General features: G+C 42.7%; 1 pseudogene; it reads right to left on the bottom strand.

Moving 5' to 3' along the window:
• Positions 1–9789: 9789 nt before the first annotated feature.
• LOC142450842 (PDZ domain-containing protein 11 pseudogene) lies at positions 9790–10253 on the bottom strand (annotated as a pseudogene).
• Between the last annotated feature and the right edge of the window lie 6739 nt (positions 10254–16992).

The raw sequence follows: 16992 nt of genomic DNA, 5'->3' as shown, positions 1-16992 counted from the left end.
TTGCCATCGTTGCCTCTAAGAGCACCCTGGCTGGACCCCTTCCAGGACTGATTTGTTTGGCTTGGCAGTCCATGGTACTTTCAATATCTTTGCCAGCACCATGACGCATATGCCTCAGTTCTTCTGTGGCCTTCCTCATTCATTTTTTCAACATCCGCATGTCTAGGAGACAATTGCAAACATGGTGACTTGGGCTGGGTGTTCCTCAATCCTTAAAGCACTATCCTTGTTTTTAAAAACTTTAAAGATAGGCAGCAAATTTGCTCAGTGCATTACTGCCTTTGATTTCTTGACTGCTGCTTACATGAGTAGTGATGGTGATTCAAGCAAGATGAAATCTTCAATCTTTTCTCCATTTGCCATGATGCTGTCTATTGGTCCAGTTGTGAGTATGGGTTTTCTAAACATTGAGTTGCAGTCCACACTGAAGGCTGCAGCCTTTGGTCTTCATCAGCAAGGGCTTACGTCTGCCTCACTTTGAGCAAGCAAGGGTGTGTCGGCTGCATATTGTCAGCTGGTGGTTAATTAAGCCTTCTTGCAATCCTGATGCCACATTCTTCTGCACTAAGCCTTTCTTGGATTATTTGCTCAGTATACAGATTGAGTAATCATGCTGAAAATCTACAAACCTGTCACACACCTTTCTTGACTTTAAACCCTTCATTATTCCCGTGTTCTATTTGAACAACTGCCTGTTGGTCTGTGCACAGGATCTGCATGAGTACAGCGAAGTATTCTGAAATTCCCATCCTTCTCAATGTCCGACAGTCAAACTCTTTTGTACAGTCAGTACATATATTTCTGCGATTCTTTGTTTTCAGCCGTGATCCATCTGACATCAGCTACACTATCTCTCATGCCATGTCCTTTGCTGAACCTGGCTTAAATTGCTGGCAGCCACCAGCCAGTGTACTGCTGCAACTGGTTTTGAATTGTCTCCAGTAAAGCTTTGCTTGCATGTGACATTAATGATACTGTTCTATAATTTTCACATTCCGTTGGGTCACCTTTCTTTGGAATGGACACAAAAATGGATCTTTCTGTCGGTTGGCAGGTAGCTGTCTTCCAAATTTCTTGACATAGATGAGTGAATGTGTGGTGCTTCATTTTCTTGTTGAAATATTTTTACTGGTGTTCCATACAGTCCTGGAGCTTGGCCTTTTGCTAATGCCTTTCATGCAGCTTGAGCTTCTTCCATCACTGCCACTGGTTTTTAACCCTATGCGACCTCTGGAAACAGTTGATGGCCAAACCCATTCTTTTTGGTACAGTAATTCGATATTTCTTCCATCTTCTTTTGCTGCTTCCTGCAACATTCAATATTTGCCCGTGGAATCCTTCAGTATTTCAACTTGAGGTTTGCATTCTTTTTCTTTAATTCTTTTAGCTCGAGAAATGATGAGTGTGTTCTCTTCAGGACTTTGTAATTCTACGTCTTTGCACATTTTGGTAGAAGATTCTACTTTGTTTTCTTGAACTGCCCTTTGAAATGTTTTGTGTAGCTCTTTTAGTTAATCATTTCTTCCATTTACTTTCTTTACTCTATGATCAAGAGCATCTCATCTGTCATCCACTTTCTCTTGTTTTTCTCTCTGGGCTTTTTACTGTTTTTTGCTTTCTTCATGTACTATGTTCTTGATGTCATCTCATAGCTTATCAAGTCTTCTGTCAATGTTCAGTGTATCAAATCTATTTTTGAGATGTTCTTAAAATTCAGGTGGGGATATACTCCAGGTTTTATTTGGGCTCTCATGAATTTGTTTTGATTTTCTTATACACCGTGTAACACACGCTAATTTAACAATATCTATATGGTTCCTAGAGAAGGACACCGTGCTTGGTAAAATAGAGGGACCGTGAAAAAGAGAAGACCGTCACTAAATGGACTGATACAGTATCCGCAACAATCAGCTTGTGCATAACGATTATGAGGCTGTTGCAGGACTGGCCAGTGTTTTGTCCAGTTGCACCTAGAATCCATATGAGTCAGAACCACCTAGACAGTACTTAACAACAACATATGTACAAGTTATTGAAATTATTTTACTCTTCGAGTTATGAAGGCATGCCTGCCTTCCTTTTCTGAATTGTTCCTGTTTCATTGACAAGAACTCACTGCCCCTAAGCTTCTTATCTCACGCCTCCAGGTGCTGCCGTCAGTTTGGAGACAGTTCTTCGAAGGAGCCCTATGTTTAAGGCAAACATTTTACTGGGGACTCATACAAGTCTTATCCCAATCCATCTATCCATCCATTGTGTCAAGCACATTTGTACAGTTGTGGCCATCACCATTTTCAAAACATTTTCTTTCTACTTGAGTCCTTGGTATCGGCTCCTCATTTTCCCCCTTCCCTCCCCCACGCTCCCCTCATGAACCCTTAATAATTTATAAATTGTTATTATTTTTTCATTTCTTACACTGACTAATGTCTCTCTTCACCCAATTTTCTGTCCTGGAAGGGGGTTATATGTAGATCATTGTGATCGGTTCCCCTTTTGCCCCCCGCCCCACCCTTTCCACTTACCTTCCTGGTATCGTTACTCTCAATTTTGGTCCTCAGGGATTTATCTGTCCTGGATCCCCTGTGTCTCCATCTCTTATCTCTACTTGTGTACATACTTTGGTGTAGCTGGATTTTTAAGGTAGAATTGGGGTCACGATAGTGGGGAGAAGGAAGAACTAGAGGAAAGTTGTATGTTTCATCGGTGCTATACTGCAACCTGACTGGCTCGTTTCCTCCCCATGACCCTCTGTAAGGGCATGTCCAGTTGCCTACAGAAGGGAATTGGGTCTCCACTCCACACTCCCCCTCATTCACAATAATGTGATTTTTTGTTCTGTGTCTTTGATGCCTGATACCTGATACCATCAACACCTCATGATCACTCAGGCTGGTGTGCTTCTTCCATGCAGACTTTGTTGGTTTTGAGCTAGATGTCCACTTGTTTATTTTCAAGGCTTTAAGACCCCTGATGCTATTTCTTTTGATAGCCAGGCACCATCAGCTTTCTTCATCACATTTGCTTATGTACCCATTTGTCTTCAGTGATTGTGTTAGGAAGGTGAGCATCATGGAATGCCAAGTTATTAGAAAAAAGTGTTCTTGCATTGAGGGAATGCTTTAGTAGAGGTGCAATGTCCATCGGCTACCTTAATACTAAACCTATAAATAAATATATGTACATAGATCTATTTTCCTATCATCATACATAAATAAATATATGTACATGTAAGGCAAACATTCTTCACTAAGTAACTTAACCTGTAGCTTGGTTTGAAGAATACTTTGGAGAATTTTTTTGGCATAAAGTTTACGGTTTATAGATGATCTCCGGGTAATAGTCTGGTAGTTCATTTAGCCTCAATGGCTACAGAAAGTCTGGATTCCATGCTCATTTGTAACTCTCCTCTGCATTGTACTGCCCTTTGATCAAGATCCAGGAGCGTAGCTGTTCTTCATGCAGAAATGTGCAGCTACCTTTCTGCCGCCCCGCCCACCCGCTGCACCTGCTTTCCAAGCTCACTGCAGCTTCTGACCCCTGGGACTCTGGGTTCTGCTGGTTGTTGGTGTCTCCTCAGCCAGGACGTAGGTTCAACTTTCTTTCATTAGACCAATCATCACATCTCTTTCCATTTTCCAAAGGGTTGTTGTCCCTGTTCCTATTTTCTTTGTCCTGAAAGCTTTAAATAAAAAAACAATCCTTTTACTGTAATTTGAGTGTTTTGGGGGGGGAGGGGTGATAAATAAATTTGTGAAAACTATTATCTTTATCTTGGAATCTAGTATTGCTTCTTTTAGTTACTACCTTCATTTTAAATGAATGTTACTTACATACTAGCATAGATGAGCAAATCTGGAAATTATGTTGTATTTTCAGTCATGCTGCCATCCTGCCGATTTTTATAGGCACAATTGTCCTATTGTTGTTACCGGCCATCAAGTCCTCTTGTCTGTTTATGTTCCAAGTGTGCAGGTTTGACTATTCACAAGCAGCCTTGCTTGTTCATGCAATTTCACTGTGATATAAATTCATGTAATTTAAATTGGGGAGAGTAGCGCAACTGTCAGACTGAAGACAAAGTAAATGCATTTGAACTAGAGTATAGGAGAAGGATATTCAAAATGCCACAGACTGCCAAAAGAACCACGAGGTATGTCTTGGAAGAAGTACAGCTCGAGCGCTTCTTAGCGGCAAGGATGAGGAGATTCCGTCCCACGTACTTTGGACATGGTATCAGGAGAGGCCAGTCCTTCAAGCAGGACATCATGCTTGGTAAAGTGGAGGGCAGCAAAAAGAGGAAGGCCCTCAACACGTTGGATCGACACAGTAGCTAGCTGCAGCAACGGACTCAAACATAACAACACTTGTGAGGCCGGACAGGACAGAGTGGTGTTTCTTTTTGTGACCCTTGGGGTGGCTATGAGTTGGAACTGACTGAATGGCACTTAGCAACAACAACAGGATAGCTGGGGGGGGGGGGGCTCAATAAGGGAGCTTGTTCTCAACCAATCCACTGATGCCCATTAAGGAACACAAGGGATCAAACGGTTTACCTCTGTTTTTCCTTGCACTGCTGGGGAAATATATGGTATAATGATGTAAAAAAAAAAAAACAAAACCCAGAATTTTACTATTTAGTATAGGTACCCAGGGAAGTCCGAGGAAGATAATCATCAGGACCAATAGCAGATTATGGGGGGAATGCCAGACCCCCCCCCAACTAATCACAGGTTGAGTAAGTGCAATTGTATGGTTAAGATACATAAAGATTATAATAAAGTCATAGAGAGCATGAGATATAGGAGAGAGTCAAATAAAGAAGTCAGACACATTTCATGGTAGCATGCTCACCTCCTGAGTGGCCATGATCTTACCAGCCAGATTCGTGTACAGCTTGGGCCGAGGTGAGGTGGGACAGAGACCCAGCAAGAGGCTGGCCAGTCCGCTGGAGTCCCAAGACCTCGTTTGTTGCTAACGAGGGGTTGCATCTACTTAGGGGGGCATGTGGACAGGTAACCGCACGTCACAGGAAGGTCTGTACAATAGGCATACAAGCAATAGGAGGGGGATATATAATGGGCATCGGTGTAACAGGAAGAGGATGAGCTAGGAGTTTACACATGATAGGAAGGGGAGGGGCTAGGGGTTTACATGTGACAAGATGGATGGACCCTAGATTCATGATGGTGGCCTAACCTTAGTCACCCTGGGGTGGGCTTGACCTCCCTGGGGTCTCTATCCTTATCAGAATGGAGTGGGTCCTACTTGTGGGATTAACAGTGGTGACTGTATGCTCTAGATGGCTGATACTCTTAGGGAGAATAACCCCAGACCTACTTCTGTTGACCTCCAAGTGTATAGTCATTCACCATGTGTAGCAAGCAGCTATGTTTGGCATATATTTGGGGGACACCACTTGGGGGAATCTTTCTGTTTCTTTCCCACAGCAGATGAGAAGCAAAGGGTCCCTTCATTCCTGGGGAGACCCAGTGGCATTCCCATGATGTAGTCTTCTATTTATATTAGAAATGGAGGAACTCAGGTTAGGCCTGAAGTCTAAGCGAAACCTTCAGGAGCCTGGTGATGCGACAGTGAAGCACTCAGGTTGACTTTGGACCTGTTCAGCAGCTCCGCAGGGGAAAGGCCTGGCTGCCTGCCTACATAAGGCTTACAGCCCACCTTTCTCCTCACCTGGGGTAGCCCGAGTCAGAATAGACTCAATGCCATCTAGCACCAGCAGCTCCCCTCCAGCCTGCATTTGAAGTTTATCATTTTCCTCTAGTTCTTTAAGGCTTCCTCCCCCATCATTATCTTAATTCCACCTTACAAATCTGGCTAGACCAGAGGATATACTCAGGTACAGATAAGAGCTGGAAACACAGGGAATCCAGGACAGATAAAACCCTCAGGACGAATAATGAGAGTAGAGATACCAGGAGGGTAAGGGTAAAAAGTGGGGAGAAAGGGGGAATCAATCATAAGGCTCTACATATAAGCCCATCCCTGGGGGATGGACAACAGAAAAGTGGGTGAAAGGAAACATCAGACAGTGTAAGACATGAAAAAATAATAATTTCTAAATTATCAAGGGTTTGAGAGGGGAGGGAGGATGGAAAATGAGGAGCTGATACAGAGGGTTCAAGTGGAAAGAAACTGTTTTGAAAACGGTGATGGCAACAAATGTGTTTGACAGAATGGATGGATGTATGGATTGTGATAAGAGTTGTATGAACCCCCAATAGAATGATTTTTTAAAATTGCCCTGAAAGTTAGCCAAAGAAACCTCTATGTATTATGGCAGAAAATTATCTAACTCCCTTGCATTGGACTTGGCAGAAAAGGTCATTGCTAGAGTACAGCACGATGCTAGGTGAAGTGGAGGGCCACGAGGGTGACTGTATTGATGGTCTCGGACCTGCTGGATTGTGAGGATAAAGCGGGGTTGGGCACCAAGTTCTTCTTTTGTCCACAAGGTTGCCATGTATTGGAGACGACTCAAAGGCTCGTTATCTATCTATCTATCTATCTATCTATCTATCTATCTATCTATCTATCTATATCTAATGGTTTTCTGGTAAAACACAAAACCCTTTATCTCCCCCTGCCTTCGGCTGTGGAATGTGATCTGACTTGCAGATCAAAGGGGAAGCAATCATAATAGCGCTGTTCTTTCAGGCTCTTTTCTCTCCACCTTTTCATTTCAACTCTGCCTGCCCACTGCCATGCACGGTCACACACTATTAGTCAGATTTAATGTGAGAAAGGAGAGCGCTTTTGAAAACTGTGATTAATTTTGCATTCCTTATAAACAGTCAAAGCCTGCTCTCCCTTTTCCTACTTCTAAGCCATAGTGCATTAAAAATATTTTAATAACTAGTTCCAAACTCAGGCCTTACTGTCCAGCCAGCCTTTTGAGATTAATTAAACGTTCAGAGCTGTCATTACCATCTGACACGTTCTCCGGTCAGGAGCCATCTGCGTCTGAACTACTGCTCTCGGTGTTTTCGGCCATCTGGCTGGAGCATGTTTGAAGTCTTGAAGGAAATTCGTTCTCCCTCACAGGCTCAGTTATTTCCCGTTTATCTTTGATGAGGGCTACATGGGGTTTGATGGGCAGCAAGCCTACTGAATTCATAGTTTGTGAGCAAGTGACACTAAAAATAGTTTGAGGTGGGCTCTAACAGCAGCTTTGAATAATTCATTCATGTGACAAATATTCATTGAGGGCTTCCTCTGCACCGGGAATTGTTATAGACCGCGAGGAGACGGGCGGGAGCCAGACGCCTCCAGGCTCTCCGCGTGCTTGTCCTCCGAAAAGAGCATCACCAGTTGACAAGGGTCTCAGATGGTGACAGCTTTAGGAAGAAAAGTTAGGCAGGGGGAAGTAGGTAGCCGGTGTTATTTTCTACAGGACGTGGAGGGAAGGACTCTCTGACAAAGTGACATGTGCACAGAGGCCTCAGTGAAGGGAGGGCGCACCGGAAGAGGAAAGGCATTCCAGACAGCGGAAGCAGCAAGTGCACAGGCCCCAAGGTGAGCGTGAGCAAGGAGCCATCGCTGGAACCGGAAGTGAGGGAACGAATGTGGGAGCTGAGGTCCCACAGGAAGGTGGGAGATTGGAGGCTGTGTAAAGGACCTCAGCATTCCTTCTGAGTGAGTTGGGAAGACGTTGGGGCTGTATTTGTCCCTTTGGGTTATTATAAGAAATCACCTCAAATGTAGTGCCTTAGAGAAACACAGATCTGTTATGTTATTGTTCTGGAGGTCCCAAATCCAAAACCAGTCACGTAGGGCGAAAGTCAAGGCACTGACCGGTGAGGCTGTTCTCCTTCTGGAGACTCAGGGAGAGGAGGCGCTTGCATCTCCAGCTCTCAGCGCCTGCCCACGTCCGCGCCTCACCAGAGGGGCCACTCGGACTTCTGTTGTGCCGTCTTATCGCCTCTGACTACTCTGCCACCCTCGTTTAAATCATACCCGGCAAACCAAGAACAACCTTCTCATCCCAACGTTCTCAACAAAACCACACCTACGCACCAGCCCTACAAAGTCTCTTTCGGCAGACAAGGTAGCATCTGCACTGGTTCTGGGTAGCAGCGTGTGAACATCTTGGGGTGCGGGGGCCAACAGTTTGCTTCTGGCGGAGGGTTTTGAGAAGAGGGTACTGAACTAGGGTCTATTTTAAGAGAGTGTCTCTGCCTGGTGTATGGAGGAGGAGAAGGATTTGAGGTGGAGAGTCATAGAGAGACTGCAGCCGTGATCCTAGTGAGAGATGATGGTGGCCTGGAATACTGCAGTCCTGGTGGAGAGGTTCGGCTTGGTTGACTGGGGAGACCCTGAATCGTGCAAAAGGTACTATACCACCTGGCTGCTGACAGAAAGTCTGAGGATTCGACTTTACCAAGAAGCACTGAGGAAGAAAGTCATGATCATCCATTTCTTTCATAATCAGTCGTTGGAAACCTACTCCAGCACGCGTGAGGTCATGACTGGTCCTAGTTAATGGGTGGCAACTGGTTTGGTGCTTTGGTAGTCACTATCGACTTACCGATGGACTGCATGAGAGGAGTGAGCTAATAATCAAGATATTTTCACTGTCTTCTTTTCAGAATAACAATAACATTTGTATTGCACATTAATTTTTTTCCTCATGGTTTTACATTCATTTTTGCATTGTTCCCCTTACAAACCTGTGACTTATTTTATGCAATAGAGTTGAGGATCAGGGAGGGGACTTGTTCTACTGCTTTGATTCTGAGTTCAGTAGAGCCATGCTATTTTTGAAAAGGCTTTGCTCAGTGATTTGATGGGTTTGAAGCACAGAAATTACTAGCTGAGCTTGGCTGAAGGGAAACAGATGTCATCTATGTTTTATAAATAAGTGTCCTGATCCCAGAGGCAGAAGGAGCTCCATATTTTGTTTTGGCGAGGGGTAGGTGAATTAATATATGTAAAGAGCGTAGAACACTGCCAGGCACATGTAAGCCCTACATAATAGTAGCTGTCATTATTGATGATTTAGATTCAGCAATTTGAAAAAAAAAATCGAAATGGCAATTACAACATTACAGAGACAAACAAATTTGAGGGAAATTTTGTATTGCAAATACCTAGAATCAAGTAATTGCTAAAGTCTAATATGTAATTTAGTTCTGAACATCAAGCAGCTATGTGAAAAAAGAAAAAGGAAATACACAATACTTCTTGTTGATTTGTAAAGGGCTACATGCTGGACTGCCAACTACAAGGGGCAATGAGGAGGCTTTCTATTCCTGTAAAGAACTGAGGTCTCAGAAGTTCAAAGGGGCAGGTCTACTCTGTTCCACAGGGTCACCGTGAGTTGGAGTCAACTTGATGGTAGTGAGTTTTAGAAAGAAGTAGGACTTTTTTTTCGCTCAGCATTTATTTTACTTCTTTTTTGGGAGACTATAAGAAAGAGGAAAATCAGGATCCCACTGGAGTCTGAAGTGTATAGTGCAAGAAATAGTACAAGGATGTGATAATAGATTAAATGGAAGACATCTAGGATTATTTTTTCTACTCATTTCTACACTCTCATTGAAATGTTGGGTTTAAGTGCCTAGCACATGGTATTCAATAAATGCCAGGGTTTATTTTTTATCAGGGTTCCACATGCGCTAGGTTATTTTTAAAAACACCAACCTTTGAGAATGAAGCTTACCTGGAAAACTAAGTCACTAATTTGGGTAATGCTGTTGGCTTTCCCTAACCTCTGACTCCACTCTGCTAGAAAGGGCTGGGAGCTGTTTCCTTGGGACCTAGTCAGCTTGTCCAGGTAGATTCTACATGGAAGGTTGTGAGTTGCAACTCTAGTGCACAGTCCTCTCTTTTTGGCCATGATAATTGTACAGAAAGAAGCGTACACGCATGCTTATCTCACGGGCTGTTTTCAGGATCTCAACAGCCTTGCTGTGTTCAATGTCTTGGAAATCCACATCATTCACAGCTAAGACTTGGTCTCCTTCCTGAAGTCCTGCTAGATGTGCATCATAGTCAGGAATCACCTTGGAGATGAAGATGCCTAGCTGGGATGCCTTTCCTCCTCAGATGTTAAATCCCAGCTGAGCTCCAGGAGGCTTCTTCAATGTGATAATTCGAGGCAAGAACTGGGTCAGCTCATTGTTGTTGTCTGGGTGGTATACCCTTTCATGAGTAGGGATGGACGCTGGTGGATTCTCATAGGCAGGCAGGAAAACCACCGGGTAGTCATCATAAGGTATCCGGCTGTCCATTACCGGCAACGCCCAGCTCCCCGGTAACTCGGCCCACGCCAGCGGCGGCCCTCCCAGTCGCCGCTCCAGCAGGCCCCGCGAGCGGATGTGCGTGCGGATCGGAACCAGAAGTAGGACTTTTAAAGAAATATAATTAGAAATCATTGTCTAGATCCCTACACAAGAGGCCTTGTAAACCTTTTTAAAAAGCATTTGTAGAAGGCAATAGACATGGTGGTATAAAATCCCAGTGAAATTAAGTCCTTTGCATATGCTAAACCCACATGTGATAGTTAGATTTTGTGTCAACGTGACTGGGCCAGTGTTCTCGGTAGCTGGTCTAATAAACTCTCATGACATGGTTGAACACAATGCAATTAACTCCATGATGGGGTCTAATATGACATAATCAACTCCATGAGCAGTCATCATTGATCAGGTCACAGCCCTCATTGGAAGAACTATTCCTTGAGGCTGTGGTCTGTTCCTTTCAAGCAGTTTCCGTGGGAAAACGTGTCACTTATGCTGTGTCTGGATCCTGCATCTGGTTTGTCAACTTCCTGCCATGTTGCCTGGAGATCCGAGGAGTCATCAGTGGCCATCAACTGAGCCATTCATTTGACTTTGAAGTCATCAGCCTGTGGTCTTCCTGCTTGTCTTTTCCTTGCCAGTTGTTCAGGCCCCCACAGTCACACAAGTCAGCAGAAGCCCCCTGTTTAACATCTGATCCATGGACTTGAGCCAGACTGGTCTGCTCTGCTTGTACACCCGTATGAGCTGCTTTCTTGATAGAAGTTTCTTTCTGAATCTATACATATAAGTATCACTGTTTTTACTTCTCTAGAAAACCGAGCCTAACATACCACATAATCAAGGTGTCTACTTTTCCTGTGAGCCCACTCTTGCCCCAGTTGACTTTCCTCATCTATTATTTCACAAAACTCAGTGTTTTATTATTGTTACTTGTATTAACTATACTCTTTTGTGTTTGATTAGTTTAACTCTAATGCTCATTCTATATTTTAAGTTCTATATATTGTTTCTTTAAAATATCTTTTTGTGTTTTAGGTTAAAGATTAAACAGTAAACTAAGTCCCCTTTTAATTTTTTTAAATTAAAAGCTATTCTATCATATTGGTTACAACTATTAATTTGTGAACATTCTCAATATTTCCATTTGGGTTGCTCTGTTTCCACTGATCTAGCTTCCCTCTCCACCCTTGCCTTCTCATCTTTGATTTTGGATGGATGTTGACCACCTGGTCTGATGTAGTTAAGGGCTGGAGGGAGAACATGACTTTTGAATGATAGTGTTTGTTTTATGAGCCAATCTATTAGTTGGCTGAAAAGTAACCTCCAGGAGTGACTTCATTCAAGTTCATAGGGCATCTTAAGGAGCTAGTATTAGAGGTTCCTCTAGTCTCCGTTTGCCCAGTTAGTCTGGCCTGAATGCTGTTCCACATTTCTCTTCCATTTTATCTACCTCCTGTTGACGTTTCAAAACACAAACCTGATCATGATACTCCCCTGCTTAAAATCCTTCTCTATCTCTCCATTGCCACAACAATATTTTCAAGCTTATTTTTAGCCACAGAACCATTTCTTCAAATGAAATCTAAGGCAAAATCCAATATGTTAATGGACACAAACTGTGCTGCTCTGGATGAAGAGGGGTTATGGCTTTGACACCCTGCCAAGTCTGACTTCACATACTTCCATCCCCCTACCCTGCCTATCCTCCAAACTGTTATCAGATGTCATTACATACCTAGCCTTATCTGTGTCCACGTCAGATGCTGCCACACAATATGACTTTACATTTAATTTAAGTGAGAATCCATTTATTAATCAAATTAGGATACTTTTGAGAATAAGAACGGTTGTTCAAAAAACAGTAACTCTTGAATTTTGAATTATTTTGTTATTGACTGACGGTTTCTATCTTATTATTGGCTCTATTAAATAGTTATATTAAAACTATGTTAAAAAGACAAATGGGTACATAAGCAAATGTGGTGAAGAAAGCTGATGGTGCCCGGCTATCAAAAGAGATAGTGTCTGGGGCCTTAAAGGCTTGAAGGTGAACAAGCGGCCATCTAGGTCAGAAGCAAAAAAGCCCACATGGAAGAAGCACACCAGCCAGTGCGATGACGAGGTGCCAAAGTACCAGGTATAAGGCATCATGCAAAAAAAAAAAAAGATATAAGTGTGTGTATGTATGTGTATATGTGTGTATATGTATATATATACCATATTAAATGAAGGGGGAAGTGCAGAGTGGAGACCCAAGGCCCAAGTGTCGGCCAATGGAGATACCCTCATAGAGGGGTTTAGGAGAGGAGATGGGTTAATTAGGGTGCGAGGTTGTACCGATGAAGAACACAGCTTTCCCCCAGATCCTGGATGCTTCCTCCCCCCAACTACCATGATCCGAATTCTACCTTGCAGGGCTGGATAGGGCAGAGGCTGTACACTGGTACATATGAGGGCTGGAGGTACAGGGAATCCAGGGTGGATGATACCTTCAGGACCAAGGGTGTGAGGGACGATGCTGGGAGAGTGGAGGGTGAGTGGGTTGGAAAGAGGGAACTGATTACAAGGATCCACATGTGACCTCTTCCCTGGGAGAGGGACAGCAGAGAAGGGGGGAAGGGAGACCCCGAATAGGGCAAGATATGACAAAATAACGATGTATAAATTACCAAGGACACATGAGGGAGGGGGGAAAGGGGAGGGAGGGAAAAAAAAAAAAGAGGACCTGATGCAAGGGGCTTAAGTGGAGAGCAAATGCCTTGAGAATGATTGGGGCAGGGAATGTATGGATGTGCTTTATACAATTGATGTATGTATATGTATGGATTGTGATAAGAGTTGTATGAGTCCCTAATAAAATGTAAAAAAAGAAAAAAAAGTCCTAAAATGCTTTTAAAGCAGGCATGTTGACTAAGTCAATATTAGAAAAATTACATAACTATTCATTAAATATATTACTATAATTTCTTAGCTGAATCTGTTTCTAAGTGACACTTTGTTTTTCTTTTTTCTGTTCCTTTTCAGTAAAGAATTTTATTTTCAATGCAGCTCTAGAGTTTTACTTACAATTGCCTGCAATCTTCTTCAAAATTCTATTTTATTTTAAATACATTAGAAATTTTGACACTTTCAGTAGCCTTCAGTTGAACGTTCTCTAAAGATGATATGGTTTCAGTGAGATATATTTTTTCTTCAGATGCCAGGATACTTAGTTGAGGATATTCTTAATTACATTTGTTGTTATGTTAAGGTGGATAAGGATTTTAGTCCAAAATTTTAGCTTCGGTCTAGAATGCCTTTTTTGGACAAGTAATTTTATAATGCTTGTCTCCAAAATTGTCTTTTTATGATGGTTTGAAATGTTTCACCAAATTTAGATGCTACAGAAGGGTAGATTTTCCAACTCTTTTCCAATGTCAATTTATTTAAGCAAACGAAATAAATCCTCCCAAATAATTCAGTGCCACGGAGTCAATTTTAACTCAGAGCAAACCTGTAGGACAAGTTTGAATGGACCCTGTGGGTTTCGGAGACTATGTAACTCTTGACTGGAGTAGAAAACTTCACCTTTCTTCCACAGAGCAGCTGGTGGTTTGAACTGCTGACCTTTCAGTTAGCAACCCAACACATAAACCATTATGTCACCAGACCCCCTGATTAAAATTAGGAGCTCTATGAGAAGACTTTTCCAAATATTAAGGTATTTGAAGGTTCAAATGTAGAATTTCAAATATAAAATTTCCCATATATGGCTTCAATTTTATTGATAAATGTGTTCACCTCTTCCCTCCTTTCGTAGCAACAAATTTATTACCTCTTTGTCCGCTTTGTTTCCAGTAGCTGCCATTCACTTGAACGCTTCAAAGATCGAAAATTTTGGGTCCTTTTGTTGAAAGCCGTAATTGAAAGTTTCAATGATTGTTAATAAGATGCAGTCAATGTGGAGAATTTGTTTCGAAAGAAGCCCAATGTCATTGTAGGTCAGTTAAGTAGATTTAACATTTTATTTATTCATTTTGCTGTAACACAAAAATTTATTTTCTCAATTGGGGAGGCTAGATGGCTGAATCCAGGGTCCTGGTTCAAAGAGAAGGTGTTCTCTGGGCTGGTTTTGGAGAAGGGGTCTTGTTTGTCTCTTTTAAGTGTAGGCTCCAAGGGATCTCCATGGGGCTTAGCATCTCTTGTCCCCATCTCAGTGTCTTTCCCTTGTTTGTTCAATTGTTTTATATCGCAAAGGAAATTGACTCAAGACACATCCTACACCCTTCCTGTCATTAGCATAACAAGGACAAGCCTCTCCCCAGTGGAATTATAACCATAGGTATAGAGATAAAGATGTACAACTTATTCTTTGAGGGAAACAATTCAGTACATCATAAGAACATATCTAATTGCTAATGTGCTTTTTGTTAAAATACAAATCATTCAGGAAAATTATGTATCAGGAAAAGGACTGATGTCTTTTATATTTTTGAAAATAAGAAAAAGTATTGACCATTTTTTAGTTAGTATTTCTACACTTACAATATTTTACTTAAAAATGTATCCTAGTGTTTTCATTATTATCAGCAAGATGAGCTAAAAATTATTTAAAGAATAAAATATTTCTTAAATTTAACCAATAATAAGTAGGAATCAAAGAAATTCTAGTGTTATGCTAAAATTTCTATTTTATCCACTTATTTTAATTTACATATATATGTATGGGTGCATCTACCTTTCTACCTATAAATATAACTCTATTATGACTGGTAGCAAATTTGAGCTTATTTTGGGTGGATTTTATGCTATGTGTGAATTAATTTTGCTGCTCCACTGTAAAAACAGAATATTGTTTTCATCACATTGTTATTTGTAGTCGCATTTTTAGTGTAAAGATTATTTTCTGTGTTGAATGTTGTCACTGAATTTATACTCGCATTCACAATAAGGTTAAATGTTTGCTATTGGACAAAATGAACCTCAGAATGATTTTCTTTAATTCCGTGAATTGCTTCAAAAAAACAAAAACAATGCATTACTGAAATTAACTTAATGGATTTTCTATTTGAAGTCTCTGATGACTGAGATGATGGTAGAGGGAGCATACATTAGCAGCTAATGCGTAACTTTTCATACATGTGCACAGGAAAATGAAAGTGAGCAAATGTCCCTTGTTGAGTCAACACTCCTTGCTTGTACTTGTTTACCAAGTATGGAGTCCACGGAGTACACTGTCACAGCTTCTTCTTGGGCAGTGTGCCTTGGCTTATAGTGTTCACTTCCAGACACACGCCCTGTGCTGGCAGAAGAAGGAAACAGGAACTGTGATCAATTTCAGGTGAGGTGGACAGGAAGGTGGGCATCATGGAATGACCCTTTAGTTGAGCAAAGTGTTCTTGTATTGAGGGAGTGTGTGAGTGGAGGCCCAATGGCCATCTGCTACCCTCCTACTCAACCTATAAATATATGCACATAGGTCTATTTCCCCCACAATCATAAACATATTTACATATGTACATGCCTCTATTTAGGCCTCTATGTATGCCCTTTGCCTCCTACTTCTTTCCTCTATTTCCCTTTTGCTTTCCTCTTGTCCCACTACCATGCTCTGCCTTCAGTAATTCCTTGATCACTCCCTACCAGTCCTCCCACCCCCTCCCTGCCACTGGTTTTGAATCACTGGCTGTTCCTTTGTCCCTGGGCTGGCCAACACCTCTTCTCTTCCCCCACCTCCCACTCTCCCATGTACCCCCCCCCCCAACCGTTGGTCCAGTCCTTTTCTTCTCCACATTGTTTACCCAGCCTATCTTATCTAGATAGACCTGGGGGGATAATAATATGCGCATGAAAGTGTGGCTGGCCTAGATTGCACCAAACAAAGTGGCGCATAAATACAAGGGCAGCAACACCAACAAACTAACAACAAAGAACCCCACTGACATACAGAATCTAAAAGAAAGAAAGAAAGGAAGAGAGAGAGAGAGAGAGAGAGAGAGAGAGAGAGAGAGAGAGAGAGAGAGAGAGAGAGAATTCTGTTTATTGACCTTTAGGAGTGTTTTCCAGAACAGTCTGATGGGGTGCCACGCCCTGGCCCTAAAGTCCATCCTTGATACTCCCTTGGGACCTCCTTGCTCTGCTTCCCCCGCTGCTCTATTGCACACCCCCAGTGTTTTGCCTCAGTGTGGTGGGGTCAGCTCAGTCACACATCCCACACTGTGTCTCCATTGCTGTCCCCTGTAGGGCCATGGGTCAGTGCAGGATGTCGCATCTCGCAGTGGGGCCAGCAAAATGGTCCTCTGTGCATTGGTGGCTCCGAGCAGGGCTGTCGTCCTCTGAGCTTGGTGGGCCCTGGTGTGCTCCACTCCCTTCCTCTCCTTCATTTGCTTCAGCTTCCGTCTGGGTGTGGTAGGTCGGTTCCTTTCCCTCACCAGACCATCTATTTTCATTTTCTGTGGCACTCCCTTCCATGGTGGGGGTCGGCTGATTCTGGTTGGGGCTGGGCATATAGTCCTGTCTTTTTCTGGATTCCTCCACACATTACGTTGCCCTCCTGGTTTGGTGCGTCATAGTGGGGTTTGTATGCACATTCCAGTTCTGTGGGGACACAACTAATACTCTCCCCCGGGGTGGGTTAGTGCCCTGTTACCCCCATGTCATCATCTCAGTTTCTTCCCACCCCAATTCTCCCTCCTCCTTCCCCCTTTCCTCTTCTTTATGTTGGACTCTCATGTACCTCCCTGGGTGT

The sequence above is a fragment of the Tenrec ecaudatus genome, chromosome 6, assembly GCF_050624435.1.
Source record: "Tenrec ecaudatus isolate mTenEca1 chromosome 6, mTenEca1.hap1, whole genome shotgun sequence".
Classification (NCBI taxonomy): domain Eukaryota; kingdom Metazoa; phylum Chordata; class Mammalia; order Afrosoricida; family Tenrecidae; genus Tenrec; species Tenrec ecaudatus.
This window is presented reverse-complemented; position numbering and strand designations above follow the sequence as displayed.